Source organism: Mustela lutreola, chromosome 17 (assembly GCF_030435805.1).
Source record: "Mustela lutreola isolate mMusLut2 chromosome 17, mMusLut2.pri, whole genome shotgun sequence".
NCBI lineage: Eukaryota > Metazoa > Chordata > Mammalia > Carnivora > Mustelidae > Mustela > Mustela lutreola.
This window is the reverse complement of record NC_081306.1, coordinates 25756038-25765900: the sequence shown is the minus strand read 5'-3', so window position 1 is coordinate 25765900 and position 9863 is coordinate 25756038. Positions and strand designations below refer to the sequence as shown.

Genomic DNA, 9863 nt, shown 5'->3' with positions numbered 1-9863 from the left:
GGTGTTAATATATGCAGAATCTTTATTAATTACATTGTAAAACATAATATGGAAAAACAGAATACAATTTTAGAAATACCCAGGTCACCATCATTGTTTTATTTTTATATGTGTAGATAAGGAGTTTAATAAACAATCCATGACTATTCAACTTCTTATATTTTGTAAATTTTAGCAAAAGTAACAAACCTAGCAACTAGAAAATTGTATCGATCTGCAAAATACAGCTTTGCCAGTATGGTAGAGGAAAAGCAAAACAAAATAAGTAAGAAAAGTTTAACATTTCACAAGAGTTTTACTTTTATTTTTTTATTTATTATTTTTTATTTTTCATTTATTATTTACTTCTATTTTCTACTTTATTTTAATGAAAATGTCATGACCATAACATAAAAGCAGAATTAAACCAACATGAGAAATTATTTTTTCATAAGTTATAATAAACTAGCTTGGTGATTCATTCAAAAATTATATTACAAACTTCAGTGTTCTTGCAGTAAGTATCACTGCATAAACAAATGAGTCAGGAGTCATAAACTAATGATGATTCTAAATGTTATTTAGAGAGACATTCTGTTCTTAATATATTTCAAATATTCTACACAAGGCAAAGTGGATCCAAGTAATCTGTAGGCAAAATAAGATTTTAGAGAAGTATATATTTCCAACAGTATTTATAAAATATTACCTTTATGTAAGGCATCATCCTGGACTTTGTGGAGAACACACAAAGGAGTAAGAAGTGGCCCTTCAAGAAACATATACAATATCAAGGTTTAACATGAAGCAGCATGTCTTCTCTAAGTAAAAACACATTGTACCAACTGACTTTACTGAAACTTTATATTTATTGCTCTCGTTTTAGGTCATAGTGTCCTTCTGCATGCAGGCTGCTATAACGGACATGATATAGACTGAATAGCTTATAAAGAACAGGAATTTATTTCTCACAGTTCTAGAACTGAGAAGTTCAAGACTAAGGAAGGGGCAGATCCAGGGAGAGCCCACTTCCTCATAGATGGCTATCTTCTCACTGTAAACGTACATGATGAATGAATCAAGAGAACTCTCTGGGGTCTCCTTTAAAAGGACTGTCATCCCACTTATGACCTAATCACCTCCCAAAGGCCCCTATGTTTTAATACTATCACTTCCAGAGTTAGATTTCATAATATGATTTTGGGAGACACAAACATTCACACCATAGTATATATAAACAAAAAAAGACACAAAAACAACAAACAACAAAAATTATTTTAACTACCTATTATTTTCAACTACATAAAATTTTAATTTGTTTCTATATAATATTAAATAACTCATTTGAGTGATTCACTTATATCCAATGCATCTGAGTGCAATTAAATTTGCTTACCCAACATATCCAGCAGCACATTTCTTCAGACTATCCCATTCCCCACCTTACAGGATTTACCACAATTAGAAGACAGGGGATAGAGGATAGATAGATAGATGTATACGTAAACACACTTGTACATACACATATGCACAATTTTCCCTGTTAATGATACTCATGCAAATAAAATTGAAGCTCAAGGAAACCTGTCTTGTGTGTTACTTAATATCCAGTTTTTAGTCAACATCCAAAAACAAATAATCCAATAAAAACCTGGATAGAAGACATGAACAAGTGTTTCCCCAAAGAACACATTCAAATGTTCAGTAGATACATGAAAAGATGTCATCATCATGTATCATCAGGAAATTGCAAAGCAATACTAGAAAGACATACCACCTCACACCTGTCAGAATGGCTAAAATCAACACTACAAGAAACAAAAAGTGTTGGAGAGAATGTGAAAAAGTAACACTTGTGGGGGCTGCCTGGGTGGCTCAGTGGGTTAAGCCTCTGCTTTCAGGTCAGGTCATGATCTCAGGGTCCTGGAATCAAGTCCCACATCGGGCTCTCTGCCAGGCATGGAGCCTGCTCCCTCCTCTCTCTCTCTCTCTACTTGTGATCTCTCTCTGTCAAATGAATAAAATCTTAAAAAAAAAAAAGAAAAAGTAACAATTGTGAACTGTTGGTGGTGATGCAAACTGATACAGCCATATTTGAAAACAGTATGGAATTTCCATAAAATTTAAAAATAGAAGTCCTTTGTGATCCAACAATCCTGTTGGTGTGTATTTACCCAATGAATATAAGAAAACTTATTCAAAGGGATGCTAGCACCCCTATGTTTATAGCAGCATTATTTGTAAAGCTAAGATATGGAAAGAGCCCAAGTATCCATCAATTTATGAACAAATAAAGAATAAGTGGTATGTATATACAATGGAATTTTAATCTGCCATAAAAAAGACTGAAATCTTGCCATTTGCAATAACATGGATGGAACTAGACAGCATAATGCTAAAAGTGAAATAAGTCAGTCAGAGAAAGACAAATACCTTTACTCATATATGGAATAAAAGAAAAGGAAACAAACAAGCAAAGGGGAAAATAATAAGACATAGAAAGAGAAACAAAGCAAGAAACAGACATTTCATTACGGAGAGCAAACTGATGGTTACTTGAGGGGATCGGAAAGGAGTGATGGATTAAATAAGTGATGGGGGTTAATTAGAGCACTTGTCATGATGAGCACTGAGTGCTATATGTTATATTGTACACATGAAACTAATACAACCATATATGTTAACTAACTGGATTTCAAATGAAAACTTTTTTAAAATCCCAGTTTTTAGCTCACATTCTGGCTTACAAAAGGGATTTAGTCAGGAATTTGGAAATTAGTTAATGAACAAATAAGGGGTGAACAGGCAGTTGTTAGATAAAATTACTATCCTTTCTGGCATGATCTTATACCTTTTATCTAGAATTATTTTTAGCACATTAGACTCTTCTTATTTTATTTTGAGTCATTAAACAAAAATTTCCTCAAAAGACCTTAGACTCCATCCAATTTGAGCAACACTGTGAGAGAGGAAATGGTGTCAAGGAGGAAAAAAAAAAAAAAAAGATGAAACTACATGTGTTTACTAGTGAATGCATAGTTCTTCCACAGAAGAAGCTCTAAATGGTCATGGCTCCAGCTTTATATGTGTTCAGTCATATGTTCAGAAGTAGGTAACACTATCAAAAAATATAAAGCATCTGAGATTATTTTCCCTTATTTGAAAGCTGGTGTATGAGTCTGCCGTGGTTTCTTGGGTGTTGATAGAAGACGCAGACTCATGGTTCAGAAATAATATAGTTTATTATTCACAGCAATAGAGGTAGCCAGAATATTAACAGTATTTGTGTGTGTGTGTGTGTGTGTGTGTGTTTGTGTGTGTGTGTGTGTGTGTGTGTGTGTGTAGGGGTGGGAGTTATATATCAGTTCTGAGCCTCAGTTCCCACAAAAAGAATCAAAACAGAGGCAGATAATATTTGCAAACACAACAGGTTAAGTTAAAAAAAAAAAGATACTATTTCTGTCTTCCAAGTCTATTCAATACAACCATCTTCAAAGGATGGTCTAGAACAAATAATAAATGCAGAAATGTAAGCAACCAATTGAAAAGTGTCTCCCAAGAAACACACTTTGAGAGTCTTCATTTGACAAAAATACTATAGGATATTACATGGATCAGGTACATTGAATACTGGAAGGTTAAAATTACAAGGGACCAAATATTTTTAAGCAGTTCTGGCATCCAGTAGAGTTCAAATAGGTTTTATAAGATTGAGGAAAGAAGCCATCAAAACCTGGGCCCAGGGGCGCCTGGGTAGCTCAGTGGGTTAAGCCTCTGCCTTCGGCTCAGGCCATGATCTCAGGGTCCTGGGATCGAGCTCTGCATCAGGCTCTGTGTTCAGCAGGGAGCCTGCTTCCCCCTCTCTCTCTGCCTCTCTGCCTACTTGTGGTCTCTGTCTGTCAAATAAATAAATAAAATCATAAAACAAAACAAAAAACCTGGGCCCAATTTTCCCAAAAGTATGATTCTGATCCCAAAAGTATGATTCTGATTCTAGTCTCTATGATGTTATCCCTTGAAGACAATGTCTCTAATTGACTTGAATTAGTTTACTAAAGAGCATACCCCCATTTGTTGTAGGAGATGAACAATATTTTAACCTATGCTCACGTAAGTAACTTGGTGCATAATCCCTTTTCTATTAAACCATAGTGCAAGGACCAATGCCGCGTTTTTGAGAGAACCCCAAGCTATTTTTCTAGAATGGCCGTATGCCTATATATCAGGCGTCCTGTTTTCACTCCCTTTGTGGAGCACCTACCCTGGAGGTCATGTAATAACCAATGACCAAAAAACAATCAAAAAGCCCAAACATCCAGGTCGAAGTGCCATCCCTGCCTGGAGATGAGTAGACTGCTCAACAGATCCTGGGCAGGCATCTCAGCCCAGGCCTGTGCTGGGGAAGCTGGTTGCTGGCTTTGGGCGCAATCAGGAAGCCAGCAAACTGACTGGAGAGTGCAGCCAGGGTTAACAGGACTGATGACCTTTTCGCAGCCAGGCCATGGGCGGACACCCGCTCAGGGAGCCAGGCTAGGAGTCTGCCCAGAGCCGGCGCTGGCCACGCTTGCAGCCCCCCAGGGCTTCGGTCCCGCGCCCCAGCCCGGGCCGGCCTCAGGAGGGAGGGGGGCGGGGGCGGCGCAGAGAAGGGGCTTTGCTAATTGCCAAAGCGGGTAGTGAGCTCGGGGAGGACTCAGGAGGGATGGGGGCGGGGGCGGGTCGAGGGCGGCGGGAGAAGGGACGTTGCTAATTGCCAAAGCGGGAAGTAAGCTCTCGGAGGATGTGGCGGAGAGTCTGGGAGGAGGTGGAGCGGCTGGCGGAGGAAAGGCACGCAGCGCCGCGGTGCTGTGCTGCGGCCCAGTCGGGACTGCAGGACCCACCGGACTCGCCGTCCGTGGGCTCCTGCGTGAGGCCCTGCAGTCCCGCTCCTGCTGCCTGCTGCCCCTTCCCGCCCCAAGGCTTCTCCGAACCACCCTCTGCGCACAGGTAAAGTTACACCGCGCCGCGCCCTCACCAGGAGCAGAAAGCTGGGGACGCGACCTGGGGGCGGGGAGGGGGGTTGTCTAGGCCCAGCCTCCCAGGAACCCCAGGGCACCGGGACCACCCCGGACGCTGGGCCGAACCCGGGTCCGCATGGGGTCGGGCTGGGGACAGTGCCTTGCGAGGTGCCCCCCACCAGCGGGCGCACTAGCCCCCATCGTTGGGCACCCCCACTCCCGCGTGCTGAGGACCACCTTCCCTCCCCAGCCTTGGCCCCGCTGCTTTTGTTCTGGACTTGGGATCCCAGGTGGAAACTAGACCCTCAGACCTCCCTGGCAGCAAGGAGGGCAGGGAGGGATTCTTGGTCTTCTGCCCTGGCTCTTCCTCTCTCCCCATTCACAAGCCTTCTGGCTTCCCTTTCCTCTCCTCATTGTCAGTTTTATTAAATGGTTTTCTTCTGCATGTTGACCCGAAGAGCTATTTCATGAAAGAATATACACGAAACTGAGTCGGAGCCCACCTGTGAGAGCCCACCTGTAGAGGCCTTTCTTTAGAATGGTCTCTGGTTCTAGCCTCAGTTCAGAATACTGCATGTACCTGAGGACCTAGTCCAGATGTTTCTTTCATCTCTGACTTGAATTTGAAATCCTCCTCAGACTTCAGCTTCCAGGATTTCTCCAGTCCTTGCTCTCCCACTGTCTTGGTGGGGATCCGCCATGAGTGTTGAACCCAGGAATGAATGAATGATATATACCACAGATCGCTGGGGCTTTGTCTTGTTTTGCTGAGGTTGGAAAGGCTTGGGAGAGACCCCCTGTATGCAGATACAGAGCAGCATGCAATTGCTTAGATAAACGTGATCCCCACTATATTGCTTGGGCATTGAACATTTCGCCCTTAACCTGTGGCTTGAGCAGTTAGGAGGAGACAATCTGGAGGTGAATCAGAAGATGGCTGAATCCACATGGTGGTGGTCTGGGTTTGGGAGATTTTCCTGGAGATTCAAACGAAAGATCTAAATTCTTCCAGTGGGGAGTGGTAAACATTTTATGGATGGGAGATGGAAAATAAATGGTCTGGTTAACCTTTCCCTCCCCCTCAAAACCCATTATTTGAAAAAACAAAAAGAGAAGTGAAGGGAGAAATCCTCCCACTCCCATCCCCACTCACCTCCATAGCCACCTCCTCTTCCAAGAACCGAACAAACAAGGTGCCAAGAAGTGTTAGGTACCAGCAGTGGTCTCAGATCTCATTCAAGGATCATGGTGAAAGGCATTCAGAGATTGTGGGGGCACAGGGATCCAATTAAGGGGGACAAGTTTAAGGTTTGCCTGGCCCCCTAAAAATTAATGGCACTAGAGAAGATGAGTTTTGGGAACTATAGGTTAATGGATACAATGTGTAAAAAGCTTCAGTGAGTCATGGTGGGAAGAGGCCATGAGGGCAGCAAATACAGTCTTAGATGATGTTATTAATAGCACTACAGGCTCTAGATTTCCTGTGGTGGCAAGACCAGCCCGGCCAAAGTGGATACTCACAACCTGGAACAGAGGGTCTTGGAGATCCCAGCACGTGAGTTATGATGAGAAGGTAAAATGATAGGAGGTGTCCTTTGGAAGGGCTGTCTCCTTGACTTTAAAAGGGAGAACCCACATCTGTAGGTGAAATCTTTTTGGCTACAAAGAGGGCCGAGGCCTCCTAAGGTCAAGGTCTCCTCGTCACTTGCAAAGATGTTGAAGAACATATTCAGACATTTCAAAGATGTCCTCATGTCCATCGGTTCCCACTCTGGAATTCTATCAATAAGGTGAGAGTTCCTCTAGTTGCAAAAAAGATCTAAAAAGACGTCCCTTTCTCATGTAATTTCTGTAACCTCCAGGGCACACCCACCTCCACCTTCCAGCTCTGTAATGAAGCCACAGCTGGTGCCAATTTGTGGAACTCCTTAAAGGCTATTCTCCCTTATATACCCCCGGACCAAGTTCCCATGCTCCCTCACCTGATTTCCTGCACTCACCTCCCACCTGGTGTGTTCACACCTGCAAGTGCCTTTTACCAACCCCTTTGCCAAAAGGCAGCCAGAGTGACCTTTCAAAGACCTATCAGTTCCTGGCATTTGTCTCCATAGAAATCTGCACTGATCTTCTAACAAATTCCCAGTCCTCCAAAGGCACCCATAATCCTCGCATCAGTTTCTTCATAGCCCTCCAACTGACTGATGCCTGTTCTGCCCCATCTCTCTGCCCTTCAACCACACTGCCTCCCTCTTCCTGTGGAGACCCCTCATGGCGCCTGCCTCCAAGCACAGGTGATTCCCATTGATGGGAAGACCCTCTTCCTCTCCCCTATCTCCCCACTCCAGTTACTCCCAGTTATTCCTGAGCTCACAAGCCCCATGGTACACACTCTCCATGCAGCCTGCTCTCTCTTTTCTAGCACTGGCCTCCGTTTCTAGCTGTGGTTGTGTCATGGATGTCCCTCCCCAGCCAGCCTCCAAGCTCTCCTTCCCTTTAGCTCCAACACCTGACACAGTGCCTGGCACGTAGTAAGCCCTGGCTAGCTTCTAAGAGCCTCACTGAGGGACTGAAAGCATTTTAAAAACGTCACCACGTAGGCTCCAAACTGTAGGCAGAAAAATCTTTGCCTGGATTGACATTTTAGAGACGTATTCGTCAAGTTGGATATGTTCACTGACTTTACCTTGTAAAATTAAAAAAAAAAAAAAAGGACCTCTGTATCGCTTCGCATCTAACGAAGGCACATGTATACTATTAGACCACGTTATGAGCTTAATGGAAGGAGACAAGATGTTTTCGCTAAGAAAATGTATAAGACTGTTGAGGTCAAGTGGGAGGAAACAGTCCGTTTGTTGGAGCATTGCTATCTTACTCTATCACAGCCACTCATAAAAATCTGACACGGGGTGAGTCAGAATTGTCTGTCGGAGATGAGTTAGATCTTGCTCATGTTCCTACAGACATGAAATCCAGGAATGAAGAAGGAGGCTTTGAAAGCCTGGGTTGAGGAGGCGGTGTGGTTCACTGCGATGAGCTAAGTGCCCAGGGCCACCGGAGGACATGCGGGCCTGTGTCCTTCCTTTGTTCTGGGGTCCCTCTTGCACCATGTGGTGAGGCTGGTGGCTGGGAGCAGCTCAGGACAGGACCCGGTGGCATCTTACCTCTCCCACCCTCCTGTGGGCTCCAGTGGGCTCCAGTAGGTCCCAGGGGACAGCCTGCCTTCCTTGCAAAGCCCAGTAGCACTGGGAGCAGAAACTGGGACCAAAGAGTGAGCACCCTGTTTGACAAGCTGGACCAGCCACCTCTTCTCCAGATGCAGGGGGAGCCCTGGCATGCTGACTCCTCCCTTCTCCCTTTCCCCTTTCCTCTCTTCCTCCCTCTTCCCTTCCCCTCTCTCCTTCCCTGGTGGTGCCCTTTCCCAATGCCCACTTCATCCCTTTTCCTTTCTACATGCCTGTCTTCCAGAGTTTCTTCTCTTTCCTCCCCATTACTTCCCTTCATCTGAATCTCCTCTTTGGTCCCTTTGTCCCTGCTCTCTGCTCCTCCTCCCCTTCCCTGGCCCCTGTTCCCCTCCATCCCGACTGCAGGCAGAGCTGGACTAACATGCTCACTTGCTAGCTCAGCCACCCTCCAGAGAATCACTCCTTGGTGGCCACCTTCCTGACCCCCTGGTCCCTTCTCCACTTGTTCAGATATTGCTCTGAAGTCTGAGGAGGACAGAGGCGGGGCTGCCACAGAATCAGGCCAGAGGAGAACCAAACCATGTGTCCACACTGTCCCCCAGCACTGCTGCTCTGAGAGCTTTCAGAGTCCTCAACAGGGTTAGGATTTAGGGGCTTCTTCAGAACCGGGAGTGAAAACAACCATAGGTCAAAAGAAAAGCTATGGCCCCCACACAAAAATAATAATCACAAATGAAAACTATGTAAACTCTGAAGTCCCAAAGTCGAAGAATTGCCTTGAATCTGTCGCCAGAAAGCACCCAAGGCCTCACTCTCTGGGTTCTGGGTGCCCTGGGAATGGCAGGAGGCTCTGACATGCTCCTGCCAAACGATGGGGGCTAGCCCGCCCACTGGCGGGGGGGTGGGGGTTACTTCGTGCAGCGCTGTCCCCGGCCAGACCCCTGGCGGACGGGGTGCAGGGAGGCGTCCGGGGTGTTCCCGGTGCCCTGGGGTTCGCGGGAGGCTGGGCCCCGACACCCACCCACCCCGCTCGTGCTCGTGGCCCGGGTTTTCTGCTCCAGGTGAGGGCGCGGTGCGGTATCACTTTACCTGTGAGCAGAGGGTCCTCCGGAGAAGATATGGGGCGGGGAGGGGCAGCAGGCAGCGGGAACAGGACAGCGCGGCCTCGGAGGCTAGGCTGGAGCACGGGAGCGCAAGGGCGGCGAGTACTGTAGGTCCTGCAGTCCCGACTGGGCCGCAGCACAGCACCCTGGCGCTGCGCGCCCCTCCTCCGCCAGCCCCTCCACCTCCTCCCGGACTCTCCTCTGCATCCTCCTCGAGCTCACTTCCCCCCTCAGGAATTAGCAAAGCCCCTTCTCCGGGCCGCTCCCGCCCCGCCCCCCTCCCCCCTCCCTCCTGAGTCCTCCGCGAGCTCACTTCCCGCTTTGGAAATTAGCAAAGCCCCTCTCTGCGCCGCCCCCGCCCCCCTCCCGCCTGAGGCCCGGGCCCTGGCTGGGGTGCAGGGCAAAGCCCAGGCGGGCTGCGAGCATTGCCAGCGCCCACTCTGGGCAGCCTCCTAGCCTGGCTCCCTGAGCAGGTGTCCTCGCGCGGCCTGGCTGCAAAAAGATCATCAGTCCTAAACGCCAGCTGCACTCTTGGGTCAGTTTGCTGGCTTCCAGATTGCGCCCAAAGCCAGGAACCAGCTTCCCCAGCACAGGCCTGGGCTGAG

The 9863-nt window shown here is 46.7% G+C and overlaps 1 long non-coding RNA gene across 1 annotated transcript in view; it reads left to right on the top strand.

Annotated features, from left to right (window-relative positions):
* Window positions 1–4757: 4757 nt before the first annotated feature.
* LOC131819939 (uncharacterized) overlaps window positions 4758–9863 on the top strand; it is an 84336-nt gene continuing 79230 nt past the window's right edge. The window contains exon 1 of the long non-coding RNA XR_009349397.1: window positions 4758–4962. This is a non-coding gene — a long non-coding RNA (uncharacterized LOC131819939). The remainder of the gene's footprint in view (window positions 4963–9863) is intronic.